The 26694-nt window shown below is 41.2% G+C and overlaps 1 protein-coding gene and 1 non-coding gene across 4 annotated transcripts in view; one reads left to right on the forward strand and one right to left on the reverse strand.

Annotated features, from left to right (window-relative positions):
* Positions 1-5775: 5775 nt before the first annotated feature.
* Positions 5776-5860, reverse strand: TRNAR-UCU. The gene is given in 2 exon segments: positions 5776-5811; positions 5824-5860. It is a non-coding gene; the product is annotated as a tRNA-Arg (tRNA).
* Positions 5861-16297: 10437 nt separating this feature from the next.
* BCAR3 (BCAR3 adaptor protein, NSP family member) overlaps positions 16298-26694 on the forward strand; it is a 213011-nt gene continuing 202614 nt past the window's right edge. Inside the window, exon 1 of one of the 3 annotated variants that reach the window (XM_033917116.1) lies at positions 16298-16496. The gene's annotated coding sequence lies outside the window, so the exon portion shown is untranslated. The other 2 variants (XM_033917117.1, XM_033917118.1) reach the window with 2 other exon arrangements.

Here is a 26694-nt window from a genome sequence, read left to right on the forward strand (position 1 = left end):
TAAATAACCGATAGAGCATCTTGTAGGGCAGTGTTTCCCAAGTCGGTCCTAGAGAACCCCCTTGCCAGTCAGATTTTCAGGATATGCATTTATTTGATTTGCATACACTGCCTCCAATATATGCAAATTTCTTTCATTTGCATATTCAATGTGGATGTACTTTAAACTTGACAGGCAAGGGGGTTATCCAGGACCGACTTGGGAAATGTTGTTCTAGAGTATTTTATTGCAAAATTTGTGCCTATTCTAAGTACTATAGAATGCATTGATAAACAATGTATTTTGGTTATGTCAAGTTATGCAGGGAACATTTGAATGTTTGTTTATGCAATCTAATCTTAAATTCTTTATCCATGGGTAGCATTGGAGGTTCTATATTAAAGAATAAAAGATTACTGGATTTAAAACAAGGAGTTAAATACAGCAAACCTATACCATTGAGATAAAGGGTCTTGGGAAGTCTGTGACTAAGCAGGAGTGAAACAAAAAACATAAGACGTGGCAAGCATCAGGTAAAACATGTTTATTGGTGTTCCTCAAAATGTATACATCCTTTGTTGTTAAATTTGTTTTTGTCACTGATATCAAGAAGGGACATGTCATTCCAACATGTTCCGCCCGAAGACTGAATCAAGAAAAGTCCCCGTTCTGTTTTAGCTCCACACCATCCCGATCAATGATATCAGATACAAAAACAAATTTAACCATAAAAGATAAGTTGAAAGACTTTTTTTTATCTTTATTTAAGATATTTAGCACAAATCACAGAAGAGCGCTTTATAAAATTTAAAAACTGGTCTAATGAGGCCAGTGCTAAAATAGTATTTTAGCTATTGAAAACACTTGGCTAATACTGATACTTCTGAAGACCTAAGAAGAAATATATTAAAAAATAGAATGATTGAAGTTTTGAAATACTGTCTATTGTGAGATGAACTGATTGTCTTACAGTATTAAAAGTTGGGCTACATATAACACTAGCTCTATGTTACAACACAAATTGAAGAGTGCACATATAAGGTGACACAGTAGCATGTTTTCCCTTCAGTTACCAGATGTGAATGTCATAAAGAAGGGCAGCATAGGTGTGTGTCGAGGGAAAGCAAGCTTCCCTTCACCCCATTATGACTCCCCCCCCAACCTGACCCTACACGCCTACTTCTTCAGTGGAAGAGTGTGACTTCCTGGCTCCTGCCCTGGATCCACTTAACTGCAACTGCATATATAATACTTGGGTACAGACAGCTTCAACAATAGGTGATTTGTTTTTGCAAATGAGAGTAAAAATAAAGTGAAAAATCCTTTTACCTAGTTGACACAAAGAAACTGATGTCCTATGTGACTATTTGATTTTTCTAATGCTTTACTCTGGCTCTACAGCCAGTGTATTTATACTATTTACCATTCAAATTTAGCCTGCACAAAGAGCAAACGCAATGGCTACTCCAGGCGAAATTCTGCACAACTAGTAACTGAAATATTGTTCCACTGCTGCAATCGCCTCTGAATCACTCAAATATTAGAAACATAGAAACATGATGGCAGATAAAGGCCAAATGGCGCATCTAGTCTGCCCATCCACAGTAACCATTATCTCTTTCTCTCTCTGAGATCCCAAGTGCCTATTCCAGACCCTCTTGAATTCAGACACAGTCTCTGTTTCCACCACCTCTTCCGGGAGACTGTTCCACTCATCTACAACCCTTTCCATAAAAAAGTATTTCCTTAGATTACAACGGAGCTATCACCTCTTAACTTCATCCTATGCCCTCTCATTACAGTTTCATTTCAAATGAAAGAGACTCAACTCATGCACATTTATATTATGTAGGTATTTAAACAACTCTATCATATCTCCCCTCTCCCACCTTTCCTCCAAAGTATATAGATTGAGATCTTTAAGGCCCGTAGCTAGTATTCCATTGTTTGTAAAACTTATGGAGGGTTTGGTAAATGTTGTTTTGATTAATTATTTGGACAAATTTTACATTCTTCAGGATCATCAGTCTTGTTTCCTTGCTGGTCACAGTACTGAAACAGTCCTGGCATCCTTATTAGACTATCTTTATAAGCAATTCAGTTTAGGTTCAAGTGTCTTGATTCTTCAATTGGACTTGAGTAGTGCATTCGATTTAGTTGATCATGATATTTTATTGGCCTGCTTGGAGTCATAGGAAACGCAGGGAACGTTTATAAGTGGTTCAAGGGCTTCTTACAAAGTAGATCTTATCAAGTATATTCCTCTGGGATATACTCATCTACTTGGAGTAATTCATCCGGTGTCCCTCAGGGATCTCCATTGTCACCTACTCTGTATAATATTTATTTGATTTCCCTGGCTAATTTACTACAAGATCTAAAAGTCAAGTTTTATATCTACATGGATGATATTACTATATTATTGCCTATGTCATCTTTTACAGACGATATAAAAGATCAGATCGCTGTAATTTTGGCAAAGATAAAACTTTGGATGTTCAGATTCAAACTCAAATTTAATTCTGAAAAATCAAAATTTTTTCTTGTAAGTGGAAATCCCCTATCCCAAGATGGGACAGAAACATTAGGGACACTGTGAGGAGCAGACTCTAGAACACAGGTGTCGAAGTCGGTCCTCGAGGGCCGCAATCCAGTCGGGTTTTCAGGATTTCCCCAATGAATATGCATTGAAAGCAGTGCATGCACATAGATCTCATGCATATTCATTGGGGAAATCTTGAAAACCCGACTGGATTGCGGCCCTCGAGGACCGACTTCGACACCCCTGCTCTAGAATGTAAGGGGCTGGGATAGCAGATACCACATGTTCCTTGACATTCTAGTGCAGAGGCATCCAACCTTGGCCCTCGCCAGGTTGGGTTTTCATGATTTCTCAAATGAATATGCATGCAAATTCATTTGGGAAATCATGAAGACCTGACTGAAGGACTGACTTTGGACAACTCTGCTCTAGTGAATTAAACCGAAACTTGATTGGAGTATAGCTTTTCTTTTTCCTCTTTGAACTTGGATTTTGAGAGGGAAGAGTTTGGGGATATAAACTGTTCACCCAAACATTCTCAACTGTAAATATCAAGTTACTAGTTTAAGGAGTTCCTGTTCCATAAAGCAAGTTGAAGTTAATCACTGAGATTGTTGAATATTTATTACTGAAAATAAAGTGAGTCCAGGAAAGAATATCTTTCAGCTGGCCCTGGCCTACACCCAATTCAAAAACAAAACTTTGTTTTGTAGATCTTAGTTGTAGGTGCCTGACCTAAAGAACTAGTTGGTGCTCAAAGATTTGTGTGAGTGAGACCAAGGTTACATTTATATATACAGATAGATTTACTAGGACATTGAAGAGAACCCAAATATTAGATTGGGTGTGAGTTTGTGAGAGGCATGATAGAGGAAGGCAGGTCTTAGATGGCCTGCTAGCAAAGGTGACAAATTCTGGGCATACCTGGAATTGAAATGATAGGTAGAGACGGTTGAAAGGTTGAGTAGGAAACATGGGGAAAAAGAAGCTGGCATAAGGTTCCATCTGAGAATTTTTACATGCATCTCTCCAAAGGGCATGGATCTTAGTTGGGCAGGCTTGATAAGCATATTGGTCTTTAGTTACTGTTATTTACTTTGTTAAACTAGAAATATATCAAACAATGTAGTATTAAAAATTGAACTATAAATGCAATATGACTTCCTGCATAGCTCAGCCTAAGATGCTAGGAGGACAATGATCCATCCCCTCTTCTAGCTGCCAGTCTTCCCCAACCATGTGTCTGACATCTTTCCAAACCCCCTCCCATTCCCATGCAGCCTTGTAACTTTCTTGCCTCTGCCATCTGCAGTAGTCCTCAAAATGTGTGTGGGTTGCTGGGAGGGGGAGAGAGAAGCAGAGGGAAGAGAGACCTTGAGAAAAGGGGAGGGGAAGAGATGTTGGTCTAGGGAGGGATGCAGTCAGTGAGAGAGAGACCTAAAGCAAAGAGGTGGGGGAAAATGCTACAAAGAGAAAGAGGCTGGACTAGAGGTGGAGATGCAGGAAGAAGGGAAAAGACAGAAGATGGGACATAAAAAGGAAATCCAGACCATTAATATAAAGGGAGGATATGGACAGTTGAACATGGGAGGATAGGGAGACACTGAACAAGATGGATAAGGATATAGAAGATAAACAGATAGTAGGCATACAAAAGAAAGCTCAAAAAGACAGGAGACCCTGGAAAAAAAAGTTATGAAAAAAACAAAAAAGTGGAAGAGACTAGGATCAAAGTAATAACCAGACAAAAAAGATAGGGAAAAAAGTCAGCTTTGGGACATTTATATATCTGATATTTTGCATTTGTTTCTATTACTATTTTTTGGCTGTTAAATCAAATGCTTTACCAAAACTTTGATACAGTATTAAATTTAGCAAATGGATGGAGGTTGGTCATTCCATAGCTATGGTGCAACAAAAAAACAAAGCAGAACTTCTGGTGGAGTCAAAATGAGCCAGTTTTGGACAAAGAAAATGATTTGTATCAAGTGAGAGAAGGGTTTGTAAGATATAGGGGATGATAGATAGGAGGGCTGACCAGTGAGATATGTCTTGTGTGCAAGACTTAGAATATTGAAGAGGATATGATGGTGCACAGGCAACCAGTTAAAAGCAGAGAGTGGAGGCAAATGATCAAAAAGAGCATAGCAAACAGATGATAGTATTTTGAAGGGCCTGTAAATGTTTGAGTTAAGTGGCAGTGATTCCTGCATAAATGGAGTTACAGTAATCACATTTGGGAAATGATCAGGGCATCAATAAGTGTATGTAAAGAGAAAGGCCTAATTGAAAGGTACCTAAATTATGCTCCTGAAATGAGTTTAGAATCAAGTATGACTCCTAAGTACCTAAAACTGGAAACAGTTGGGATGAGCTTATCAAAATGAACTAGAAGTTGTGTGAATTTTGAGAGAGGACAAGAGATCCAGTAAGCAACAGTTTTGTCAGGATTTTGTAGTAGATGACTGTGCATCCAGGTTGAGCAGAAAGACAGGAATGAACAGGTGCAAGATTGGATTGTAATGAGAGAAAAAAATCCCCAACAAGATGTCATCTCCATAATATTAAAAGACTGGAACTCCAAAAGAATATTTCCGCCTCCCCACCCCCAATGCCTTGGGGAGGATGGCCTTATGGATAGGGTTATCATATGGCTGGAGAAAGGACCGATTGAGACATCCGGGTTTTACTGCTATTGAAAGCAATGGAAGTAAAAACCCAGCTGGCTCAGTTTATCCTTTTTACTTCCGTCCTCTTTTTTCTGGAGCCATATGGTAACTCTACTTATAGAGGGGGGAAAGCATCTTTTAATTTTTCGCCCGGTTTGGGGAAGCGGTGCGAGCACACAGATCAGCGTTACACACTGCGCACGCGTAAACTCAGGAAGTCTGCACTCTCAGAGTCTCTGTCTCACACACACGAGGGGGGAAATGGCGACTGCGCAGGCGTGACCGACATTGACCCATTACACCCGCTAAGTCGCTGGCCACACCCTCTCCTGGAGCTAACAGAGTTGCACCGCCCTCAGTGGGCCAAAGTAGAACAAGGCGCATTAGGTTGGAGATTGTCGAGATTGTTTAGTATGAGACTGAGTGGCACGTGGGATGTCGTTGTCCTGTATTCTCTTTAAGAAAGAAAAGTTTGTCGTTGTAGCTGCTTTTTGTCTTTAAAAATGGAAAGGTGTCAGCAGTGGGAGACGTATTATAGATGAATTGAAAATCAGTTTACTGGAGAAAAAAAAAAAAGTTAACCTGCGACTCCGCCGGGACTCGAACCCGGAACCTTTGAATCACTTCATCCTCTAGAAGTCCAATGCGCTATCCATTGCGCCACGGAGCCACCTGTTGGATTCAACGGCACTACCTATATGAGTGATTGCAGTACAGAATTTTGCTATAAGATATAGTAGATTGTTTATCTTTTCAATTTAAAATTATTCTCATAGCGTCTGCATGGTCTTGAAAGATTGTAAATTTTAGAAGCCATAAAGGACTTCATTTCAATTCTCTGTATTGGGAAAAAGGAATTTCATTGTCTGAGGACTAACAGTAAGGGCTCCTGTGTTTTTCTGCACACAGGATTCAACTTAAAAGACTAATATCTTCGACTGGAAGACGGTATGATGAAAGCATCAGGGGATGAAGGGGGGGGGGGCGTCAGAGATTGTAAATTCAAATGTTGGATTACCTCAGTACACTTTTGCAGAGGGACCTCCTGATGCGGTGGGAAACACCGTCCACTGCTCGGATAAAGCCCTAGTTTAGGGCTGGCAGGAGTGAGTGCAGCAAATTTATCTCCAATTGCCATCTCATGTTCCAGCCATTTCCGTCGGAAAAATTACCTAATCTTGATACATCAGGCTCCATCTCTGGCAGTATTCAAATCGAGACTCAAAGCCCACTTCTTTGAAGATGCTTTCAATTCCAACTCACCTTCTAATCTGTTTTATCATTCCCTCTGTAATTCCCCCACATGAGCACAGTGTATTGATGACCCTTGTCCAGACTGTCTGTCTTGAGTAGACTGTAAGCTTTTATGAGCAGGGACTGTCTCTTCTGTGTTTTGATTTACAGTGCTGCCTATGTCTATCTACCATGTTTCCCCGAAACTAGAAACGCATTAGGGTTTATTTTTTTCGGGGAATGTCTTATTTTTTTCATGTAAAACAATCAACTCTCCCTTCCTCTTCTCCACCATTTCTTCCTCTTTCTCCCCCCTCCCCCATGTGCAGCATTTTTCCTCCCCTCTCACCCTTCCCCCTGTACAGCAGAACCCCACCACCCTCCCACAGTGAGACTGACATACCTCCTCTCTGAGGCCTCCTAAAGCAGCAGGGGTGGGGGTTGCTGAATTGATGAGTCCATTTTTTTAACAAATCAGGCAGCACTAATGTCAGGGATAGAGTCAGGGAGTGTTGGGGACATTTGGGGAGAGGGGGCTTTGGGGATTGATATTAACAGGGCTTATTTGGGGGGTAGGCTTATATTAGGAGCATCTTTAAAAATCATGCTAGGGCTTATTTTTGGGATAGGTCTTATTTTCAGGGAAACAGGGTAGTAGTGCTATAGAAATGATTAGTCTGGCCACAGGAGAAGAGCTTGTTGCCAGAGCCACAAAATCACCACCTCTTATTGCAAGGCTTGGTCCTGATAACAGAATATGATGCTCTTAAGTACTTCTGCTGCCAGACAACTCAGGTGGGACCATAGATGCCAATACTGCAAAATGATTGGGTTTCCGAACACAGTACAAATTACCCAAACCAAAATGTTTGCTCAGTATTGGGGGGTGCTCAGCACCCATTGCACTTTCAGAGTTGGCTCCTATTTGTGAACTCCGCAGAACCTCATATAAACCTTTTCATCAACTATTGGTCAACATTAACTAGAAGCCTCAAATCGTTTTACTGATCCTTCCTTCTTCCAAAGGAGTAAAATGCAAGCGCATATTTATCTCCCTACTCATCTATTTTGGCACAAAGACCTGGATCAATCTTACAAAAATCAGCTAAAGACTCTCCTCTTTGAAAACATATACACCAGTGGTTCCCAAACCCTGTCCTGGGGGACCCCCAGCCAGTCGGGTTTTCAAGATATCCCTAATGAATATGCATGAGAGAGATTTGCATACCTGTCGCTTCCATTATATGCAAATCTCTCTCATGCATATTCATTAGGGAAATCTTGAAAACCCGACTGGCTGGGGGTCCCCCAGGACAGGGTTTGGGAACCACTGCACCATAACAATTACTAGCTACCTTAGCAAATTACATAATATTGCATCATTCAAGTATTGAATGACCTTCCTCATAATTTATGCCTACTTTTAACTCAATTGGATTGCAATTGAAACTACTGTACTATATCTAAAATTTTCACTATATTTCCCGCTATGATGATCTAACTCAGTGGTTCCCAACCCTGTCCTGGAGGACCACCAGCCAGTCGGGTTTTTGGGATAACCCTAATGAATATGTATGAGAGAGATTTGCTTATAATGGAGGTGACAGGCATGCAAATCGGCACCATGCATATTCATTAGGGCTATCTTGAAAACCTGACTGGCTGGTGGTTCTCCAGGACAGGGTTGGGAACCACTGATCTAACTTCTTCCTATCTTCAGTATATATCACATACTATTCTATCTAACTTGTTTACTGTTTATTTATTTAAAAACATTTATAACCCGCCTATCTACAAATCTAAGTGATGTACAAAAACCATACGAAATAAGGAACTAACAAATAACAAAATGCAAAAAAAACCCCATCAACAATATCATAAACCCTCCTAAGATATCTAAGCATCATTGCACAGTTACAAAATATATCTTCAAGACAGTTCAATGCTAATACAGTCACAAACTTGCTCAAAAAAAGCAGAATTTTATACAGATTTACAATCAGGATTTCGAACCAACCACAGTAATCCTACTAGACATAGCTCGACAGCATATCAGCAAAGGCAAAAAGATGCTGATAATCCAACTTGAACTCTCTGCAGCATTTGACCTGGTCGACCACTCCATACTGCTACAGATAATTGACACCATTGGGATCTCAGGCAAGGTTTACAATTGGTTCCAAGGATTCCTCAAATCAAGAACTTAGAGAGTAAAGTCCAACAATATCAAATCAGATCCATGGTCCAACCCCTGCAGAGTTCCACAATGATCACCACTATCACCTATGCTCTTCAACCTCTTTATCTCCTCTCTTGGAACCACTTTAGACAACTTAAATGTTACATCCTTCAGCTACGCAGATGACATCACCATACTCCTCCCCTTTGACCCACTAGAGCTCACCTCAATAGTAAAACTGGAAAAAACACTAGATGCAGTGGAAAAATGGATGGTAGACCACAAACTGAAACTAAACTCAGATAAAACAAAAATCCTTCTGCTCAAAAAGGCCAAAACCCCCACCATCACAGAACTGGAAATTAAGAACACCAAATACCCAATAAAGCCCGAACTTAAACTCCTAGGAGTACCGATAGACAGGTGCTGCACAATGCAGGCCCAAATCAATAAGACAACCCAGAAAGCTTTTTTTAATTATCAGAAATCTACGTAAAATAAGAAAATTCTTCGACCCAGAGCAATTCAGGCTAATTGTCCAATCCCTAGTCTTAGGTCTACTGGTCTATTGCAAGTCTCTCTATCTACCTTGCCCTGCCAACATGCTAAAATAACTTCAGTCTATACAAAACACCGTTCTCAGACTGATCTACTCTCTGAGAAAATATGATCACATCACCACTGCCTTCCTAGACTCTCACCGGCTACCAATACAAGCACGAATTCAATTCAAATTCTACTGTCTATTATTCAAAGCATTCAACGGCTCTGACCCCTCCTACCTAAACAACCGCCTAAATCTGATCCTCACCACAAGACAAAGAAGAACCCTGACCCCATTTGCCTACCCTCCGCTCAAAGGCACTCAGCGCAAGAAGATGTTTGACAACCTTCTTGCGACGCAAGCAGCAAAACTTGACCACTCCATCGCCAATCTGCTGACGGCAACGGGCGACCTCAAATCATTTCGAAAAGAAATCAAAACCCTGCTATTCAAAAAAAATTATCCAGGTACCTCAAAATACTAACAGATCCCTAAAATGTAATGTAATCTTATTTGTAACTTATTTGTAATATTACCTAGAAATGTCCAGTCATTTTACTATCCAATTTGCAAGTTCTCCTGGAAATTTTCCAGCTATCTTACCTCTTTTGTAACCAAAAAACAATTGTAACGTTACTGGAAATGTCCAGTTAGCTCTTTTGTAATCCGCCTTGAACTGCAAGGTATAGGTGGAATAGAAGTCACTAATGTAATGTAATACTGTTGTATTACCTACACATCCTAACTCCTGAATTCTAAGTCACCTTGAACCTAATTTCATTAACAGCCTCTTTTACAAAGCCGCCCTAGCAGCTGCCCTGCGCTAATGGCCCCGAAGCCCATAGAGATTTAAAGGGCTTTGAGGCTGTTGCCACGTGGCAGCCGCTAGCGTGGCTTTGTAAAAGAGGCAGTAAGTGTCCCCCAATCTTTTTAATTTTTGAAAGAGTAAAAAATTGAATCATTCTATGCACTCGGAATTTTGTACTTCAATCATATCTCCCTTCAACCTCTTTTCTATGCTGAAAAGCCCTAACCTTTTTAGCATTTCCTCATATGAGAGGAATTCCATCCCGTTTATCATTTTAGCCACTGTTCTTTGAACAGCATGCACACTACTTTGTGCTAATAGAAGCGACTAAAGCACTTTCTCTTTTCTTAGGGCCTTGTATACTAAGTTGCACTATGATTTTGCATATAGCACACAAGAATTACCAAAAATAATGCATGTCAGTTGTATAACTTTTTTTTTGTTTAACTGTTGGGGCTTTCTTCCATCTTCAAGTGCTCTTTCTGCTTAGCAGCCGTCAAGTGCCTGTCTTACCCACCTGTAGTAACAGCCTTGTGCTCACCTACAAACACATTAAGTTTCTTGAAACATCTCATCCCCTACCTCCCGTTCTACCCCTTCTTGCCACCTCCATTCATTCATTATTTGTGTCCCAGTCCTCCATGACCCATTCTGTGCTTTTATATACCTGGAGGAGACTTCTTGAATTAGTGTGAAATGCATGATAGAAGAATGGAACTTGGATGTGATTGTATGTGATGATCTTAAGATGGCCAAACAGGTTGAAAAGGTGACGGTGAAAGCTAGAAGGATGCTAGGGTGCATAGGGGAGGAATGGCCAGTAGGAAAAAGGAGGCATTGATGTCCCTGTATAAGACTCTGGTGAGATCTCATTTAGAATATTGTGTACAATTTTGGAGACTGCACCTTCAAAAAGATATAAAAAGAATGGAGTCAGTCCTGAGGAAGGCTTCTAAAATGGTGCATAGTCTTTCCCATAAGGTGTATGGGGACAGACTTAAAGAACTCAATATGTATACTTTGGTGGAAATATGGAAGAGGGGAGATATGGTAGATTCATTTAAATATCTACATGGTGTAAACGTGCATCAGTTGACTCTTTGAAAGGAAGCTCTGGAATGAGAAGGCATAGTATGAAGTTAAGAGGTGATAGGCTCAGGAGTAATCTAAGGAAATACTTTTTTACAGAAAGGGTGGTAGATGCGTAGAGCAGTCTCCCAGCAGAGGTAGTGGAGACAGAGACTGCGTCTGATTTCAAGAAAGCCTAGGATAGGCACATAGGATCTCTTAGAGAGAGGAAGATATAATGGTTACTGTAGATGGGCAGACTGGATGGGCCATTTGGCGGCCGTCATGTTTCTATGTTTCTATATTGAACATCTGCTAAAAAGTTGTATTTCAAGGTTGCCTGAACCCAGATCTGCCTCATCACAGATTGACAGATTTTAATCATGTTTATCATAATAAATACAAGTCATGGAATCTCTTATGTATCATCTCTCTATCTTGGCTAAATTGTAAGCTCCATGAGTAGGATGACTCTCTTATGTTTATCTGTACAGTGCTGTATATGTCTGGTGGTGCTTTAGATATGATGAGTTTCATTTTTGATAGTAATTACGTATGACAACTTTTCTCCAACTACAGCAAAATCTCAGTCTCATATGTATCTTCTCAATAGGCCTGCAGATGGCACTGATACACTATGAATGTTTGTATGTGGGTCCTCATCCCCTTCCCCATATTTTTCCTTTTTTTTCTTCCATATCCAATCCCCTCCTCCCTAGAGATCATGTTTGAGCAACACTGGGTAACCATTTTGTAAAAGAACCAGAGGTCAGGGCCCCTCTTCCAGCTGATTCTCAAAACCTACCACCGGCAGTAAGGTTAGTTGGCATGGGAATAGAGCACATATAAATCTTCAAAAAATGCTCAGAGTGCTTTAGCGCTGGAAACAACATGCACGGCAGCAGAGATAGCTGCAAATTGTATTTAAATGTAGTCAAATGTATGCTAATGACATCATTTGCTATGCCTTCCCAATGCTCAGAGAACAGCTCACAAACAAACCTTTCCCTTACCATTGGAAAAATAACACCAGCTCAGAGCAGGAGGTGGAAGTTTTGAAGAGAGGTTCTGATTTCTTTCAGAACTGGAACAAAGCCCATTCAAGCCTGTAAGCACCAGTACTGACAATGAAATGTGCCTAAGTTCAGGCAAATCCAAAAAGGAAAACATACATTGGTACCTGTTTTCTGTGCTTCCAGCTCAAAAGAAAAAATGTAAAGCTTGTATTTAAGGGCAAAGAAGAGCAGTGCCAATGTGCGCTGCATAGTTGGGTTCGGGAAAACCAGACATGTCCTCTTTGTAGAGGACTGTCCAGGTGTCTGAGGGGTTTCCAAAACCCGGCCCTGAGCTCGGGGCCGCATCTGGAGGGCCTCCGAGCATGCGCATGCTTAGAGACCCTCCAGACATCACCCCAAGCTTGGGGAAGAAGAGACAACATGTGGGGGGGTGGGGTTGAGGACAAAGTGGGGTGGAGTGAGGCTGGGCTGGGGGCAGAACAAGGCAGGGGCCATGTGTCCTCTTTTTTACAGACGAAATCTAGTAACCCTAGTCAGGTTTGCTTGGCACATGTGTACTGTTGGATCTACTGCGGGAGTTCTGAGAATCAGCCTGCATATCAGCAGCCATCTTCCCTCCATCCCTCTCTCAGGCATATGGGCGTCAGAACGGAGGTGGCCAAAGGGGCCATGCCCCCCCCCAAAAAAAAAAAAATTGGTGGTCAGTCAGAAGAGATGGCTCTCCTGTCTCCTACACACTCCTCCCCGGCTGCTTTCATTTTAAATCTTTGGGAAGTGGCAACGAGTGAGCCTGCTGTCGTTGGCGTAATCCGGAAGTCTTCATTCTGCAGCATCCAGATGCTGCATAATGAAGATTTCTGGGGCAGGCCAACGGCAGCAGGCTCACTCGTTGCCGCTTCCCGAAGTTTTAAAATGAGAGCAGCCGGAGAGAGAGGTCTAGGGCGGAGCTTTTGGGCCCCACAACAAAAAGTGTTCCTCTACCTATGCCCAGGCACACCTATGCTAAAAGCCCACAACTGAGCAGCTAACCATTGATTCCAGAGCAGTCAAGGTAACCAGTTCCAAGCTAGAGATTATGGGACAGTCCTAGATTTGGAACCATCCTATCATGGTGCATTATGGGAATTCCAGCACCGATTTCAATGGGCAGAATCAGGCACTACATATCCCATACTTCTTTGGGATATAAGTTTAGAAACAAGTGGACAAAAGTCTCCAGCCCGAAACTGGATAACTTGGCATCTGTGGGATTCAAACCTGTAACCCCCCTCCACCTGTGACCCCCTTCTACTCAACTGTAGACCTAGAATATTGTTTTCTTATCAGTACAACTAACTAGCACATCACATATTTGTTTGAGTGTTTACAATATATCAGGGTTGATTTAGGTTTTGGAGGGTGGTTTCAAATGATGTGCAGGTGATCAGATTTTGGCTACAGGAATATAATATGTAAAATAAATAATACACATTTTGAGGCTCTTTTTACTTCTCTCCCAAAGTAACAAGTACTCCAGTAAACCCTCCCCTTGCAGGATCTTTGAAGTGTTCATTGTATTACTCTGCACTGGTACAATGCTTTTCTTTAGAGCTCTCTGCAGTTCATTTTATTAAGGACACAAATTACATACTGGTAAAGATGCTGCTCTTATATGAGCCTCATTTGTTTTTTGCCAGAGGGTGGTTTCTGGATGGCATGCAGAGGAATGTTATCTTTGTTGTAAAGATTTACCATGACTACATTCACATATACTACCAAGAAATCTTTAATACTCTCAAAGCACACAAGATATCTGTTCCGTGTCCCATCCTCACCTAGGGCAATGGATGCGGGTTTTTTACAGTGTCTCTCCACCACAAGTGAGCCCTTCTGCTTCCTATAGTACTCCCTGGAGGTTTCCTGACCCTCATGTACATGCAGGGATCAGCAAGAGCCTTTCATGTTTAATAGGATTTTTTTTCTTGTAGAAAAACTGGTTTCATTAAGGAGTAATGTTTAACAGTGCCTGTGAAAACAATTTCATTACAGTTCTTGTCTATATACAAAAACAGAGTCATCTCCAAAAACGCATGTTCATTCTACAAGTTAATTACATATAGTATATCTAATGATATATATCTCCCAATATTGTGGGTATCTTCAGGGTATTCTACAGTTTCTAATAATGGTAAAAGGTTTTTGGGTTACTTTTATTCCCTTGTGTCCAGATATTTAGCATACATCATAAACTCAGTATATGCAAATAAAGCTCATGCATATGCATCTTGACAATCTGACTGGCTAAGAGATTATAAGGATAAGTTTGGACCTATCACACTAAGGTCCCGATTTTCATCAACGTTAGGGATTTTTTTTTTTCTTACAGACACAGAATTCAAACCTCATAGAAAAAGGTTGTGACAACACTAAGCCATGGGTCTAAGAAGGTTTAAATTTCTGTAGTAACAACTAACTTCAGCTCAGTGGAAATTCAGTAGAGGATGTGAACTAAAATTTGTATCTATACATCTTTATTTAAAAAAAATGAAAACCAAACTAAAAATAAAATATTTATCCTGTGTTAAACAAAATATTTGCAGGATAGTGTGATATTTTAGAAGGTAGGGGGAGGGGAAGGATAAGTCACAGTAATACAGATGCACTATCCAGTTGGTGCACAGAGTAAAATGGCTTATAACATTCACCATGGAATCACAATACAACCCATAAAATTTGGTCTTGAAATGTTTAAAAATCCATAACTAGTAAAAACACTGAGAAAAAAAACACTCCCAAATGATAAAAATGAACATAAAAACACTTAAAATGTGGCAGAATGCATAGATCTCATTAATATGTATTCCAGTAATATCAGTATGTTGCACTGATCACTGATGCGTTCCAACTATGGAAGAAATCATATTGGTCTCAGTTTCTTTCTTCTGCTTTCTTGTCTTTCTGCTCTTTTAGGTGGCTATTGCCCATTTTTCCTTTCTCCTCTCTTCTTCCATTCCCTCACATATATTCTTTTGCAATCTGCTTCTTATTGACAAGGGATTCCTCAAGTCTGCAGAATTAGAATGATTGATTTTTCACTTTTAGCTCTTTCCTTCCTTTCTTTCTTTTCACTCTTACCATCCAGTTTTCTACCTCCTGTGCACTTTTCACCTATTAACTTTCCACATTCTTCTCTCAGTCCCTATTCTACCATTTCTCATCTCACCCCCTCCCCAGCCTTCTCCTCTTCCTCCTAATCATTTCTTTAAATGCAGTGCTGTAAACATTATATGTGGGAGTGTGGGCTCTTTTTCAACATTTAAATAAATGTTTATCCCATAAGGATAAATTGATCTCCTTATGGGAACTGCACCACAATGTTCATTAATGTTTTTAAATTTATTTTTAAATCTTGTGGTTGTTAATCACTCTTTTTTATAGCTCTGAGTTATTCAGTTTAAAGGTTTCAGTTTTAGTTAAGAGATTTCAGACATCTTACGAGGTTTTTTTTAGTTAATTTATTGTGTATGGATAACATGTAAGCTTGGTTGTGAGCACAGACATGTTTGTCAGTTTTAACAGACACAGGAACGTGTGAATAGTATTTTATTTGCTCAGCTTTTAATTTTTATGGTTTTAATTAGAATTTTGTGAATGACTCCACTGATTATATTAGCTACCTGCCTTTTCTTAATTTTAACTTTTAAGACTTTATTCCCCCCTTTTATGAAGCAGCATTAGTGTTTTGTATCACTGGCCGCAGCAGTAAATGTTCTGATGCTCATAATAGGGGGATGGGGGTGTATTTCATTATTTGTTTTAATGGATTGTACTGAGATTGCGTTGTTTAACTTATCTCCTTTATTTTGAAGCAGTAGCTTTGTTGCCTTTGTCATTTTTCATTATGTATAGTTCTAATTTTATCAGTATGCCACTTAAATCAGAACTATTTTAACAATCTTTTCAGCACTGGTGGAAGTTGTATGTTTACCACCAGCTGGTTAGGCCATCTTTTATCATTTTTAAATGTATATTTATAAATTGTTTTATATACTGTGTTGTGACAGTTCTGCCTCCCGAGTCAGCCCTGACACCTGGTTAAGCACAACTTTAGTAAAAGGCATTCAAAAGCTGCCTACCCTTTAGACCAGCCTAGGCAATCCCCACTTAGCAAGCAAAAGGATAATTTTCTCCCTGACCACTGGGGGAGCCAGAGAGAAAGACAACCTGCCAATACTGCAGCTAGGTTTGGGTGTGGCCCAAGCAGACAGAAAAGTAGCTCACACAAGCTAGCAAATGCAGTGGAGGAACAGTGCTTGAAAAGAGCTCTTCAGTCCAAGTTACAGGCCTGGGAAGGTCAATGCTGAGGATTCCCAATCTGCAAGCCTAGAACCGGTGGAAGAAAGGATGGACTGTACAGAGCCAGTGTTTGTCCCTGAGCCAGTTCTTGAACCAGTGGTCATATAAACTGCTGTGAGAAGGGCAAGTAGCCATTTTGTGGCAAGTTTTATTTTATTTTTTTCTTTCTGCTCAAGAAAAGAAAAGCCAAACCCACAGCCAGTTGTGTTTCTTGTGGTATTTACTAAAGCATTAAATGGAACTTTGCAAGCACAAGCCTGATGTATGGAGAGCTCCACTATTTTGGTGGGAGTTCCAATTGAGAAGTTTTTTTATTGCACTGCTGTTTGTGCACCTAATTGCCAGCTTTAAGGACATAAAAAGTTCTGTGGAGAAATAGGATGGGGGGGATGTATGCTACAACATCCGGATGGGATATTTTTGTGGGTCTTCTCTTCCCCTATTGTTATTAGGAGAGGGGATGAATAAAGCTACACTGCAGCCTATACCCCCACTGTGGCTCTAGGGAGCCAGCACACACCTTTCTATGATAAAGGGCATATAGAAATCACAGGGATAATACTAGTTAAAAACTAGAGGAAGTCAGAAAATGCTTGAATCCAAAAATATGAACTGACCTCGCATTCAAAATAGTAACCTAGCTGTGGACTGTGACCAGAGATTTTTGAGTCGCTCAGAGACGTGAAACTCTACAAGGAAGGTATACAGGGATCTCAAAGTCCCTCCTTGAGGGCCGCAATCCAGTCGGATTTTCAGGATTTTCCCAATGAATAGGCATGAGACCCTATGTGCATGCACTGCTTTCAATGCATATTCATTGGGGAAATCCTGAAAACCCGACTGGATTGCTTCCCTCAAGGAGGGACTTTGAGATCCCTGGTATACACCCTCCTAGAAATGAACCAGAGTTTACCTTCCAGTCATTGCAACTGTTTCAGTGCTGGTCACGCTCCATAGCAAGATACAAAAATAAATAAATAAAGGTTTTCACAGTCTTTCAAAAGCTAAAAAATGTGTAGGAATTCTTTCTTCATATATCACTTGCAATAGATAACTTGTAATATAATAATTTAGCTTTATGAGGGGTTAGGGGTCCCCGTTTCATTTACTTCATCAGGAGACCCGATCATAAATATAGTGGAAGTCCTTTTAAGGCTTTCATAGTTGATTCAAACTTCGTGATGTATAAACATCTACAAGTCAAGAGGTATATAAAGCCGAGTGTGAGGGAAAATTTCACTATCCACACTGCGGCGATACTTAAATTGACTTATAAGGCTGTACTATGGGAGGAAAGCTGTGCAAAATACATACCGCTGAAGAACGCTGTCGGTGCAAAAGATTTCAACTGGCACCAGGTTTCAGCTGGCATAAATGCTTGCACCCACAGTTGAGCACCAAATTCATTGCTCAGTGCTGTTGTAAAAAGAGTGCTTGTTTTTGAAGCGTTGAATTTTCAACACCGTTTATACAATCTGGCCCCACTTGTGCACTTTTGCACCTGACTTGTAAGTCTGTGCAAAAACTATTTGTGCATTATTGGGGATACTTCTGGGACCATAAGAACATAAGAATTGCCGCTGCTGGGTCAGACCAGTGGTCCATCATGCCCAGTAGTCCGCTCCCGCGGCGGCTCATAGGTCACAGACCAGTGCCCTAACTGAGACCAGCCTTACCTGCGTACGTTCCAGTTCAGCAGGAATTTGTCTAACTTTGGGCTCCTTTTACGAAGCTGCGTTAGGGCATTAACGCGCAGAATAGCATAAGCTACATTGCTTCGCGTGCTAGACGCTAATGCCAGCATTGAGCTGGCTTTAGTTCTAGCCACGTAGCGCGTGGTAATATCCTGTGTGCACTAAAAACGCTAGCGCACCTTAGTAAAAGGAGCCCTTTGTTTGAATCCCTGGAGCCTGTTTTATAAAGGCGTATTTTATAAAGGTTAAGAGATACCTCGCTACATATCAATGGAAATTATATGAAATATTTATTATATTGCATTTATTTATATCAATTATTATTTTCTTGGACCTTTATAAAATTGGTCATAAAATATGAACTTTATTGAATTTTTTTTTATGCCTCATTATGAATTTACTCTCTAAACTAAATAACCTGCCTGCAGAAGTTACAACCCTAAACACTTTACTGCGCAGGCTAAGTGGGCCATTTTTGTTTTGATTCGCCATCATTTGCTATGTTATGTTTGTGCTTTTTATGACTGATTTATTCAGTATGATTAAACATGTACTTAATTACTTTAGAGGTTACTCATATTGCGATTCATTTAGAAATAGGAGAGAAGCATTCTTAGCAGTAGGGATTTGGGGTTTAGCTTGCACCTTTCTCAGTTGCAGCTCAAGGTAAGTCACATTCATGTGCTGTAGATGTTTCTCTGATCCTGGATTGCTTACAATCGAAGGGCCCCTTTTATCACGCTACGCTAGAGGTTTTAGTGCAAGCTTGCATGGTAAATGCTCTGATGCTCATATAATTACTTACCTCGCCGGCCCACAATAAAACCTAAGAACATAAGAATAGCCTTATTGGGTCAGACCAAAGGTCCATCAAGCCTAGTAATACATTCTCACAGTGGCCAATCGAGGTCCCTAGTACCTGGCCAAAATCCAAAGAGTAGCAACATTCCATGCTACCGATCCAGGGCAAACAGTGGCTTTCCCCATGTCTTTCTCAATAACAGATTATGGATTTTTCCTCCAGGAATTTGTCCAAATCTTTCTTAAAACCAGTTATGCTATCCGCTCTTACAACAACATCTGGCAATGCATTCCAGAGCTTAACTATTCTCTGAGTGAAAAAATATTTCCTCCTATTGGTTTTAAAAGTATTTCCCTATACCTTCATCGAGTGACCCCTAGTCTTTGTAATTTTTGATGGGGTGAAAAATCGATCCACTTGTACCAGTTGTGACAAATCAGTTGCTAGATGATTTGTCCCTAAGAAAAGGGATAGGAATATCTTGGCCTTATGCAGAAGAGCTGACCAGATCAGCAATTAGAACCTGATATTGCTGACTACCACCAGCGCAGCCTGAGTGAGTCAGTACATGACATGCAGGAAGACTTTGTTCAGCCTAGAACTTTTGCCAATCCAGCTAAAGGGTTAAATCCCAGTGTGTACTCTGCTCCTGTAAGGCAGAGACAGAGAAACACTGTCCCAGAGAAACACACACAGCTGAAGTGAGAGAGCAGTCCCATCCCCCTATCAAGGCTGAGGGGGTGGGGCTATGAACTTTGTAAAGAGCAGAGAGTGAGAGAACAGGAGAAGCAGGCAGGGCAGGAGCTGTACAAGCGGCAACTGAGCCCTTACCCCAGCCAGACAGCAGCAGCAGAAGCAATGGAAATTGGGAGATGGAAGATAGCCCTTCCTTTCCAGTGGAGCAGCAGCTTGAACCAATGGAGTTTGTGAATACTCCAGTCAGGGCAACAGAGCCAGGAACTTGTGCTGAGGCCATGGACATATAAGTTGCTGTAAAAGTGAGTTGTGAGGATTTTGAAGCTGCCAGTTTTCGTGCTAATGTGGGTTTTGAAGTTTGTGTTTGAAAATTGCTGCTGTGGAAAATTGCCTGCTAGGAGAGAGTGTCAGTTAAAAACCAGTAATGGAAGTTGGAGGCTGTTTAAACTGCATAAGAGAAAAGCCCTGAAGTATATTTTTCTTGTGATTGCACTGCATTACGTTCTGAGCTGAACCAGCTGAGAAGTGGTTGGCTTGGCAACAGTTGAAGAAAGGCTGTCTGTTTAGAACTGCACAGTTCTTACTGAAGGGCTCTGAGCTCTGGGAATTGTAATCCTTCTCTGAGTCTGTGGGAGAATTCAGGGCATGTTGAATGCAAAACTGTGACAATTTCTTATGCTGCTTGTGGGAAGAACTCCATTTTGAAACCTTTTTTGTGGGACTTACAAAGTTACTTAATTAACCTGTGCACAAGGCTGTCCTGGTGAAGAGGACTATAACTTAAAGTCCAGGAACCAGCAATTGAACTTTCTATTATTCTGACTTTTACTGAGAGCCTCTGTTTATTGTTCTTTTGTGCTTCTTGGTTTTTTCTGGAAATTATTTTGAAGTATTTTTGCATTGCAAGATAGTGGTAAGCTTTAACCACAATCTGCCTTTTGGCCAGAATAAAAGCTGGAAACCTGCTTTGTTGTCTGAGTCCTTATTCTCTCAGAAGGAAAGGGAATACTCACCTGTAGCCCTATTGCGGGCAACAGACAATGGACTTTAAACCTGAAGGGTTCCTTAAGTCAGTGGGGACCACGCCAGCTCAGTATTCGTTAGTCACAGAGCTCGCTGCGCTATCCAGGGGTACGGACTACTGCTGCCCGATTCATGATTCGAATCGATTCACCAATTCACTTCGGGTGAATCGATTCAAATCGATCTGTTTTTGAAGAAAATTGGACTTACTGATTCATCGGCCCCCTTGATAGAGACCCGTTCGGGCTTTCCCTCTGCCACCGGAGTCCTTGCTTCTGGTGTAACTTCCGGTTTTGCAAGACCGGAACTTACATCAAAGCAAGGACTCTGGTGGCAGAGGGAAATCCCGAACAGGTCTCAGCGTGCAGATTGGCGGCAGCAAGGCTCTCTCCTTCCCGCCCAAGCTTCATTCCAGTCTGAAGGAGGAACAGGAAGGAAAGACAAGCAGATCATCAGGGCTCTCTGCCTTCGATGCAGAAAGGAGCCGAGAACAGACAGGACCAGGGATATTCAAAGTCCACCAGCTGCACAGCGAATCAGGACCCACCCCCCCCCCACCTCCCTCCGACCTCCGCAAAGCCTCTAAAACTAACAGACCAACACAAAGTGGGTTGACTGCACTTTCTTCGCCCGCACATGGTGGAGTCCACTCAGAGCTATCCTCTAAACAAGATGAAGGGAGGCATGTATTGAACGTGATAAGGGATATGAGTTTTCAGTTCCAAATGTAAAATCTTTTTTACTTTAAAAAAAAAAATAGCCTTATATGAAGGTATTTTTGGGCTCAGCATTTGGCTTCTGAGTACATACATGCCCTTAATATGTAATGATAGATTTTACAGTATTTCTCCTCCCTGGCCAGGCAAAAGCGGCGGTAGCAAATTCAATTCACTACCCTGCCACTATTCCAGGCATCTTATCTCCATTACGCTGCCAAAGCGGAAACAGGACATTTTCACTGAGGGCGGGCCACAGTGGAGAGAAGACGCAAGGAGTGGTAGCAGGAGTGGATCGCTAAATAACTACCGCCACCGGCAACACGTCATAATGTCAAAATAATGGTAGATGGCAGGAGAGGGGAGATAGACTTGGGGGAGTTTGTGGACTGGGCGAGAGATGGGGAGAAGATGAATGGGAGAAATGAATTTGGTGGAGGGGGGAGATGGACTTAGGGGAGATCATGAAGAGGGGAGATGGGGGGAGGGATAGAAGAAATAATGGATCTAAAAACAGGAGAGGGAGAAAGATGATGGACAATGGGATTTAGGGAGGGAAGGAACAGAAAGGGAGAGAAGTTGGACACAAGGGATGGTGTATGTGGGGGGGATAGAGATACTGGATAGGAGGGTAGTTAGAAAGAGAAAGGGAGAGCTGGTGGGGAAGGAGGGAGAGGTGCTGCATGAAAGGGTAGTTGAGAAAAGGAGAGATGGTGGATCTGGGTATGGTGGGGTCCTTTGCTGCAGCTAAGGGAATAGAGGCGGAAAAAAGGAAAGATGCCAGACCTCCAGGGGAGAGAAGGGAAATGGAAGGGGAGGACAGAAATGGAAGATGGATGGTTACCACAGAGAAAGAAGAAAACAACAAATAAGCAAGAGACCCTGGCAAGCAAGTTATCAGAAAACGTTTGTTGTAGAGCCTGGGACCAACATGATTTGAAAAATGATCAGACAACAAAAGGTAACGAAAATAATTTTATTTTCTGTTTTTGATTACATTGTGTCAGATTTGAAATTTGTATTTTGACAGAGCTGGTATTAGACCGCGAACGTGAGCTAGGATTTAACAGATAGAGGAAAAGTCTTTTGTTTATTTTGTTTACACCACAGCACCAGTGTGGGTAGGAGAGGGCAAAGGGGGTGAAGAGGTTATAAAATAAACTCACCAGGATGTTTGGGGGGAAAAAAGCCCCAATTGGGCAGGAAATTCGAATCGAAAAATCGATTCAATAGGCTGAATTGAATCGAAATATTTTTTCCTGAATCGGGCAGCACTAGTTCGGACTGTGACACCGTTCTACTCCACTAATGGATTTTGTAGACTTCAATCATATCTCCCCTCAGCCTTTTCTTTTCCAAGCTGAAGAGCCCTAACCTTCTTAGTCTTTCCTCATACGAGAGGAGTTCCATCCCCTTTATCATCTTAGTCACTCTTCTTTGAACCTTTTCTAGTGCCGTTATATCTTTCTTGAGATAAGGAGACCAGAATTGAACACAATACTCCAGGTGAGGACGCACCATGGAGCTATACAGAGGCATTATAACATTCTTAGTCTTGTTAACCATCCCTTTTTTAATAATTCCTAGCATCCTGTTTGCTTTTTTGGCTGCCGCCACACATTAAAAGGTTAAGTTAGTACCTGAGACAGTTAAGGGTTAAGTGACTTGCCCAAGGTCACAGGGAGCAGCAGTGGGATTTGAATCCTTAGTAGATATCTTGGGGCTGTTCTGTAAATAACACCTAGTGACACCTATCTGCTAGGCACTGGTTAACACAGTTGTTAATCAGCCACTAGGCCACAGTTGTCAATCAGCCATTTACAGAATCATGCCTATCAGCACCTAATTCAATTTAGGCCCTGGTAGGCTTCATAATGTTAAGTGATGGCATAGGCGTCAGAATAGGGGAGGCCGCAGGGGCCATGGCCTTCCCCGAAATTGGCAGTCGATGGTTGGTTCCTGCCCTACCACCCGTTTCATGATGTTGTACTTTATATCTTTGGGGCAGCTGCCGCACAGCAGCAATGATCAAGCCTGCCTCAGAACCCTTTATTTTACTTCCGTGGGCAGGCCTGCTCATTGACGCTGCGTGGCGGCTGGCCTGAAGATTTAAAATACTAGGTTGGTAGGAGGTGGAGTTGGGAGATGGTTGTGGGCTGTGCCGCAGGATTCCGCTGGGGCTAAGTTGGAGCTCCAGAGCCCCTCCCCCCAAATCAAATAGCGTTCCGTTGCCTATGAGTATGGTATATTACGCCAGGATTTCCTGGCCTAATTTACTGACACCTGAGTCATATCACATTTATTTTCTGCCCCTAACCACACCTACTTTTTCAGGTAGGCATCATTAGGTATCTCAGCTTAGGCGTTGGTAGATGCCATGCTGAATTCCGCATGCAATTTCAATTAACGCTAAAATTTAAAAAAAATTAACTTTTAATGGCATTTTCAATTAAAACATCAATTAAATTAAGTTAAAACAATTTGGAGTGCAGAATTCAGCTAGGCGCCTTTTATAGGATCTGGCCCCTTCTGTCACCACATGTGATTCTGAATAAAAGAAAAGGTCTCATTCATTACTTATACCTAAAGAGACTGACTCGTACACAGCCAGTCTATACCCAATGATATTACACAAAAAAATTAAACCAACAAATTGTCGTTCTGGTGCTTTTTCCTCCTCTACAAAAGTGACTTGCAAATAGTGCCCAAGGGATGTCATTCTTGCTGTAAGAACGGTTTAGAACAAGCAATAATTCATTTTGCATATGCTCCTATTCCGTGCCCGTAAACTGCATCCTGTAAAGCAGCTGTTTCTTGTGGTAGAAATAAGTATAGGCATAGGTATATCAACAAGAAAACTAGACTGCTGTATTTGCAGTTATGCTTATACCTCCATTTATGCCCTTTAGCACTAAGATACCTTAGCTTAGGAAAACGCTGCCTGCTGGAAGCCTGACACAAAGCTTTTTTTTTCAGCTAGTATGAGCAGAATCCAAGGATCTCTGCATTCTGCAGCAACAGAACTCCGAGCTCTCCTACTCGCAGCATCAGGAACTCGACTGGCCCCGGTGTGAGTCATTCACCCACTTTTTAAGGAGCGCCCTGGGATGAGACAGGCTGTTACAGTTCTACAGGTATATCTTTGGGATACGCTAAGAGCTAGAGCTTGCTGGAAGATGGCGGGCTTGTCAACATAGCCATGAATCGGGAATTTCCCAATTCTCATCTTTCATTAGAAAACAAAAGAAAGAATTCCCTGAAGATCTTGGTAAGTAAATAGGCTAATCTTAGCCTGACTGAGTGTTTTTAATCTTGATAAAATGGATTTGAGATAAGCAATATGTGATGTTGGGCTGCCTTAATTGCTCTGAATCAAAATGTACAAAGGCTAGATTTCTGTTCAAGGTAACATATTCTTGCAGAGTTAAACTATCAATGTTCAATGCACAGAAATTCCAAAAATTTTCAGATATAAATAGTTCAACATACTGTATTTATTCCAAAAGATTTTCATCTTTTAATGTTGCAGCTGTGAGTAAGCCTATGGGTGAACTGTTCAGATCACTTTAGCTCCCATTCTAGGCTTCTTTTTCCAGACCTCCCTTTCCACTGGAAAATGTTGGCAGGACCTTAACGAGTCGCCCAAGGCACATATTTTGTAAAGGAAGTTTATTAAACAGTGCCTGCCTTTGTTTGCCATTTCATAGGAATGGGAGGCATGCCATCTAGCAACAATAGTGCCCAAAAACTATTCCTTCCACAGATAATCACTGAAGCTATTAAGGTAATCCCATTAAAGACCTAAAATGAAATTATTAATTGAAAGAAGCCGTGGAAAACAGGGAAGTATGGCGATAACTGGCCTACAGAGTACCCAAGGGTCAGACGCAACCGAATGGATAATAGTAGTAGTATAAATATTTATGATACTTATGTTCAGTACAGTTTTATAATGTTAAGACAGGAACTCTGAGCATTACATAGACATAAATATAGATCTTTGCTTTATTACAATACTGTGTGCACTGAGGCACCGATTCTATAAAGGGCACCTAAATCCCGCTTAACGCTGAGCGGGACTTAGGCATCCAAATTAAGTGATTAATGAGCCATTTAAGGGTCTTAACGAGTGATAATTGGCACATGGACATCCAAAGGATGTGGACGTCACTTTGTAGGCATGTCCACAATTTCCTGGATGCCCATTGGGAAAACTTACGCCTAACAGAATAGGCATGGGCATGGAATGGGAGTGGTCTGGGAGTCCTTCGATTCATTTGCATAATGCTGAGCATTATAGGGCGTCCATCTCATGCTTACATTGTAGACAAATGAAAACCAAGTCTACTTTTGAGCATAGTTTGGGCTTCAGATAGACCTGAGTTCTATGGACGGAACTTAGGCACAGTTTGGACATCCTTAATACAATCTGCTAAATAGCTCTCTGGTTTTTTATTTTTGCTTTATTATGCTCAAAATGCATTTAATAAGGCACCACATAAACAGGGCACATCAAAACAGATATACTGCATGCAAAACCTTCTATTTTTGTGGACAAATCAATGTTGTTTGCTAATTAGAGGAAAACTTCCATTAACTGAAGCAGAGCATATGGAGCTTTAGGTTTCTTGCTAAAAAGCTACCCTTTTTTTCTGACTAAACAGTGCTCCAATCAGCTCATTACTGAAAGCAAGGAAAGCACATGAAAAAAATATATAGATTGCATAAATAACTTCATTTACAAAAGCTTAAAAACAGAAAAAACAGATACAGACCTTAGCATGGCTTGCACTTCATTGCAAATGGAAGTGTGCAGCTGCATAAGGCTGACGTCATTGTGAGATCAAGGTGCACCTGCGAGGTAGAATGCCACAATTAAAATACTGTATGTGCTGGGATTTGAACCTATGACTGCTGGAAGATGGGAACAGGGCTTTTACCCATTGAGCCACAGCAACTTCCACTAATGTCTTTCTTTCTCACATCTGATATGATAACTTAGGTATTTTCACCTTCACATGGCTAGGATCACTAAGTTCTCATGGTAGGAACTTCCACAGCTGAAAGGAAGCAGCTGTGGTTGCCTGCCCTGGTTCCGAGTACAATCAAAACAGTTTATATGTTATATACCTTGCTTTTGCTAGTTCCTATTCTAGCAAGAAGGTGATAAGGTAGATTCCACAGAAGAGAGTCCATGGAGAGCATTGATCACAATAAAAGGACATACCAGTGTTGAACTAGACTTTTATACCACTTGTACATTCTTTTATTTATTGCATTATGTGTTCAGACTCGCACAATACATATATGTACCTCCTATATGAAGATAATTACCAGTATTTCTTTCCACCCTCATACTGTTGACCCTTTTATCAAAGTAGATGCGAGGC

Source organism: Geotrypetes seraphini, chromosome 12 (genome assembly GCF_902459505.1).
Source record: "Geotrypetes seraphini chromosome 12, aGeoSer1.1, whole genome shotgun sequence".
Classification (NCBI taxonomy): Eukaryota; Metazoa; Chordata; class Amphibia; order Gymnophiona; family Dermophiidae; genus Geotrypetes; species Geotrypetes seraphini.